Source organism: Mirounga leonina, unplaced genomic scaffold, assembly GCF_011800145.1.
Source record: "Mirounga leonina isolate KUSES-001 unplaced genomic scaffold, KU_Mleo_1.0 Mir_366, whole genome shotgun sequence".
In the NCBI taxonomy this organism is placed as follows: domain Eukaryota; kingdom Metazoa; phylum Chordata; class Mammalia; order Carnivora; family Phocidae; genus Mirounga; species Mirounga leonina.
In genome coordinates this window covers 5,260,094-5,266,273 of record NW_023270709.1, presented here as the reverse complement: position 1 = coordinate 5,266,273, position 6,180 = coordinate 5,260,094, and the positions used below count along the sequence as shown (strand labels likewise).

At 45.0% G+C, this 6,180-nt stretch overlaps 1 protein-coding gene across 1 annotated transcript in view; it reads left to right on the top strand.

Moving 5' to 3' along the window:
* The first annotated feature begins 5,809 nt into the window (after nt 1-5,809).
* Nucleotides 5,810-6,180, top strand: part of SERPINB9 (serpin family B member 9) — a 12,426-nt gene continuing 12,055 nt past the window's right edge. Inside the window, exon 1 of the mRNA XM_035030731.1 lies at nt 5,810-5,973. The gene's annotated coding sequence lies outside the window, so the exon portion shown is untranslated. The remainder of the gene's footprint in view (nt 5,974-6,180) is intronic.

Genomic DNA, 6,180 nt, shown 5'->3' with positions numbered 1-6,180 from the left:
ATGGTGAGCGCTGTGAATTGTGTAAGACTGATGAATCACAGACCTGTACCCCTGAAACAAATAATACACTATGTTAATAAAAAAAAGTAATGTTTGCTGGTCCCTGTGGGGTAAGCGCTCTCACCATGGCTGACTTCTGTTACCAAGAGTTTGACAACTGGCTTGCCAAGTTTCTGGAAGTTTAAGAATGGCCTCTTGCCGCAGGTAGGAGCCAGCTCCAGCTCACCACTGCCCAGGATGCTGAGGGGGCCTGCCTGATTTCCCCGCCTTCTCTTATGGGACCAGAATGCGCTTCCCTTGTGGGGCCGTGGATGAGATCTGTCATGGCTACTTGAAGAAAATTAGGAGAGACTGGGACTAGAGCTGGTATCCCATGAGCTGTCACTGAAGAGGGGCACTTATTGGGGCTCTAGGTAAGGGGAGGAGCAGATACAAGTGGAGGCCCCCTCTCTGTCCTTCCTTCTCTGTGGATGCACAGAATGAGTGACAGCTCCTGGGGGACCAGAAGCTAACTCCAGGGCAGGCAGGAAGTGTGAGGGCAAACAGGGATGCCTGACGCTACACTCCTCTAATTCCCATTTCTGCTCTCGGCTCACAGGAAGCACACCACCCTTCCCTGATTTCCTTCTCTTCCACAGTCAGAGGTCCAAGCCCTGATCTTGGCCTCTCCTTTGTCAGACTGTCCTTTGACTCACAGTAATGTGTATATAGCATGAATATAAGTGTAACAATTGGTTATGAGAATTTTGAAATTAAATATTTTAAATGAGTTTAGGGAAAATAGTTCTTTTTGAAAACCTCTGCTGGGGGCACCTGGGTGGCTCAGTCGGTGAAGCATCTGACTCTTGATTTTGGCACAGGTCATGATTTCAAGGTCGAGGGATCAAGCTCCACATCCAGCAGGGAGTCTGTTTGAGAGTCTCTCTCCCTCTGCCCCACCCCCCACCCCACCCCCCGCTCATGCTCTTTCTCTCTCTCTCTCTAAAATAAATAAATAAATCTTAAAAAAAAATGAAAAAGAAAGAAAACCTTTGCTGGTCTGTTGTTTTCCAGTTGTTTTACTCTAGTGTCCTAGCGAGGACAGGGAAAACTCGAGAACTTGGGAAGAGTCTTGATGTGTTTATAAGAAGAAAAATATCTGTGCATTGTCTTGGACCAGAACTTACCACGTAGTTGCACAGGGGGTGTGGGGCTGGGAGACAGGTGGGGGATAATAAGTGTGTGCATGGCACATGTTGTTGTCATCTGGATTTTACCATTTAACTCTTGTTTTTCCATGTGGAAAAAGCACTGACATCTGAGTTCAGAGCCTGGACAAATCCAGAAAAGCTCACTAAAGAAAGTTCAAGTTTTGGAGAGTTATGGCTTGCAGTCTTTTCTCCAAAGTTTTGCAATGACTGGTGAGTTTGAGGAAGCCAAGGCCAACTTTCCTGGATGTGACGTGTGCATCCAAGGTCGTGCAGAGACACCTTGCAGAGGCGACCAGTGACGAAGGCACGTAAAAGGTACAGTAGCTGTCCATGCGCTCCCTTCCGCTTCTGCCTACCGTGCCTTAATTTAAATCTTGTGTGACCAAATCAGTGCAGTGGTTTGAACAGCAAAATAAAATGTGTGCACTTGGGCGGATTTGTGAATGCTTGTTCTGAGCATTCTGGGGCTGCTTGAATAACTGAGGCTTCAGATGTGTAAAGTTTGGGGCTGAGAACGCTATGCTTCTTTTGCAGTATTTAGGGTGTCCCTGAGTGTTTCTGCCCTCCCTATATAACCTGAGATGGGTCCCTTCCCAGGCTGTGCTCATTATTTGTGGGTGTCCTTGGAGCATCTCGGGGACCCATGGGCCAGTCCTCTGCTCTTCTGTCCTAGGATCACCTCAGAGCTCTGCCACCCACCCCTGCCAACCTCATCAGGAGATGCCAGTGCCCAGGCCCCATGGCTTGCAATTCCAGAGATCTTGACATGTTAGCCCTGCAGCCACCCAGGGTCTGTCTCCCCAGCAACTGAGACCGTGTCTCTCAGTGTCTTCTTCAGTGTCACACAGAGAGCTCTGCATGCTCCACATCTCAGAGAGTCCCTTGTGAAAACAAGCCAGATACAGGCCCAGGGGCTTAGCAATGAGCTCCAGCAATGAGCTTCAGGCTAGGAAGTGGACCTCTGAAGCGGATGCCCGCAGTCCTCTCCATCCCTGTCCCCTGGAGATGCACACAAAACTCTGCCTGTTTCTCCTAAAGCCCGCAAAGAAACCCTCACAAACTCACCAACTCCTGGGAGCCATGGCCTGTGTAATCCCACATGTAGCTCAAGCATCTCCCTTGCTTAAGAAAGGATCTCCCTACGTTAATACCTTTTTTGATTACAAATGAGTATGTGTTGTGGCAGAAATTTAGAAACTAGAAAATACGAAGACAATTTAAGTTGTCCGCAGATCCACACCTAGCGATCACTGCTGTTGATGGGGAGATATACGTATATGTATCTCCTTCCCTAGTCTATGCTGTTGGGGAAGATCACGAGCTGGACACTGGCACTTGGAGGCTCAACAGCCTCCCCCCGTCCTTGGAATGTGGGCTTCGCTTGCCTTTGCCACTCCCAGAGGCCACTCCAAGGACACAGTCTTGAGATACTGACGTGGTGTGGAAAACACCTGCGTGGTATATGTGACTGAGCCCAGTTAAGGCCTCTTTGTAAACTTTTGAAGATCTGATGGGTGGCTGTGGGGATCCATTCATCTTGCTGCCGCCCAAGACAAGCCTTGTATGTAAGTTCCCTTTGCTTAATAAAACTGCCACCTACCAAGCTAGGGTGGCCTGCCTCTTTCTTCAGTCTCTCTCCAATCTCTGAGCATGAGGCTGGTTTCAGATCATACCAGGGAAGCTCCCAGGGGGGTTTTGAACCAACATCTATATGCAAATATAAACCTACAATCATCTGTTCCCACAAGTTAGTCATAGACTTTTGTAGCCCCTCCTTACTATAAACCCTCTTCTAGGTGATTACCTTTCCACATAGTCAGTGTTGATATGCATACAATTCCATTGTGGGATTGTCCATATTTCTTGTGATCTGTTTACTCATAGACAATTTGGGTAATTAAAATTATTTATATTATATACTGCATTGTTTTGAATATCCTAATTATTTGCTCACATCCTTAATATTCTAAAGGAAATCTTCTTAAAAATAGTACTGTTGAGACAAAAGTTGGGCACTTTTTGAGGCTTCTTCCAAACTGGTCTCCAAAAAGTACTGATTTACACTTCTGCTCACGGTACCACTGACTTATTCTTTGACTTGGACTGAAGCATGGTTGCTCCTGGTTCAAATTTGGATTCACAGTTCATCAGCCTCTTACCTGAGCCATTTATCATTTACATTGCAGCTCTTATTAAAATATACCAAGATAGACTATGTTCCCTGTTAGACCACATCCATTTCAGGGACTCTGCTTTCTAAAATGGATTTGGAAAAAAAAATTTAACCCACAGGACTGGAAAGGCATTTGTTTATTGCATTTTGAGAGTTCTTATAGATACCAAGTCCTTAATCAGATACATGATTTGCAAATATTTTCATCCAGCTTGTGGCTTGAGTTTTCATTTTGATAACAGTGCCTTTCAAAGAGGAGTTCTTAAGTTTAATGAAGTCCAGTTTATTCAACTTTTTTTTTTGTTTATGTATTGTGCTTTTTATCTAATAACTCTTTGTTGAAGCTAAGGTCACAGGGATTATCTCTTAAGTTTCTTCAAGAAATATTATACCCTAATATTTTACATTTTGGCCTATGATCCATTTTGAGCTCATTTTGCATCTGTTGCAAAACCATCCTTTCTCCACTGATCTGTATTTGCACCTCTTTCAAAAATCAATTGATCATATACATATGGCTCTATTTTTGGACTATATTTGATTCCACTGATCTAATGTCTTTCTTGATGTTAATACTACAGCATCTTCATTATTGTAGCTTAATAATAAGTTTTGAGGTAATGTTAGTCCTCCAGTTTTATTCTTATTTTTCAGAATTGTTTTGGCTCCCCCCCGGGAGCTTCCCTGGTATGATCTGAAACCAGCCAGAATTGTTTGGCTAAATTGTTTTGGAGTACTTTGCATTTCCCCATAACTTTTAGAATTGGACTCTGCTGTCTTTTGTGCTGTTGTTTTCCTATGTGTTATGAACCCCATGATACATTATTACTATTTTTATTAAAGCAGTTATCCTTTAAAGACATTTAAGAAATAAGAAAAAGAGTTTTATATATATTTACCTGATAGTTCTCATTTCCAGTGCTCTTCTTCCTTTGGGCAGATCCTTATTTCTTTGTCATCTTTAGTCTGCCTACCTGAAGGAATTACTTCAACACTTCTTGAAGTGCAAGGTTGGTGGGTGATGAAAACATTTGGGTTTTGTCAGTCTGAAAAAGCCTTTATTTCACCTTCATTTTTGAAAAATATTTTTGAAAGATCAGAGTTCTTGGTTGATGGTTTCTCTTTTTTCTTGCAGTATTTGAAAAATGTTTCTCCACTGTATTCTTGCTTGCATTGTTGCTAAAGAAAAATCTGATATCCTCTTTATCTCTGTTTTTCTGTACCTCTTTTCTTTGATCACTTTTAAGATTTTCTTTTTATCACTGGTTTTGAGTAGTTTGATTATGCAGTATGATAATGAAGTGAATAAAAACTTACAGTGTTAAAACTCAACAATAAAAAGACAAATAACCTAATTTGAAAATGAGCAAAGTATTTGAATTGATTTTTCTCTGAAGAAGATAGACAAAGAGCCAGTAAGCACATGAAAAAGATAAAAGGTGCTCAACATCATTAATCAGTATGGAAATACAACTCTAAGCCATAATGAGATACCACTTCACATTCACTCTGACGGCTAAAATTAAAAAAGACAGATGTCAAGAAATTGAAACCCACATACAATGACGGTGGTAAAATTGTGTCGCTGCTTTGAAAAATATTTTGACATTTCCTCTGAAAGTTAAATATAGACTTGTTATATGATTTAACAATTCCACTCCAGGTATAGACTCAAGAGAAGTGAAAATATATGTCTACACAAAATTTTATATGTGAATGTTCATAGTAGCATTATTCATAACAGACAAAAGAGGGAAACAGCCAATTGTCTACCAATTGATGAATGAATAATCAAAATGGATATGTATGTGTACACACTTTATATTAGTATATTATCAGTCATAAGAAGAAATGAAGTACAGATAATTGTCACCTTGAACCAGCAAAGATCAACCTTGAGAACACTCTGCTAAGTGAAAGGAGGCAGTCACAAAAGACTATTATATATGATTCTATCTACGGGAAATGTCCACAGTAGGCGAACCTAGGCAATGGCTTCATGGTTGCCGGGGTGGGGGTGGAGGGGCCGGAGGAGGAGGGAATAGAAAGTGCTAATGGGCACGGTGTTTCTTTTTGAGGTGATAACAATGTTCTGGAGTTAGATCGTGGTGACAGTTGTACAACTTTGTGAACAGACTAAAAATCACTGAATTGTATACTTTTTCTTTTAAAACAAGATTTTTTTTTTTTTTTGAGAGAGAGCAGACGGAGAGAGAGAGCATGGGCGGGGGGAGGAGCAGAGGAGGAGGGAGAAGAGCGGAGGCCTCTGGCGGACCGCGGGCGCCGCCAGCCCTTTAGGTTGCAGGGTCCCACTCACGCGGCGGGGCCGGGGGGCCTGGAGGCGTCGGCGACCCCGGCCCCCAGCCCGGCCGCTCGCGAGCCCCCGCCTCTCGCCGAGCCCCCGCCTCTCGCCGAGCCCCGCCCCCAGGCACCGCCCAGGCACCGCCCCCGCCCTGGCGGGAAACCTAGGAGTGGTCTCGGGCCCTGGGGGCTGGCGGAGTCCTGCGGGTGCCAGTCACCCGAGTGGGCACCCGCGGCGCGGCTGCGGAGCTCGGCCTGGAGTCGTCGGGATCCGGGTCCGGAGGGAGGAGCGGCGCGGTGCCGGAGGGGGCAAGTGGGGGCGTTCCGGGGCAGGGCGGGGATGGCGGACGAGGAGAACCCCCGCGCTCCGGCCTGGAGACAGGACGCGAGCACGCGAGCACGCGAGGACGCGAGCGAAACCGAGCCGACTTGGCCCTCTCCCTGCTGACAGAAAGAGAGCCCTTCACTTCGCAGCTGCTCGGTGGCGCAGCGGCTCGGTGGGCTCGGTGGCGCAGC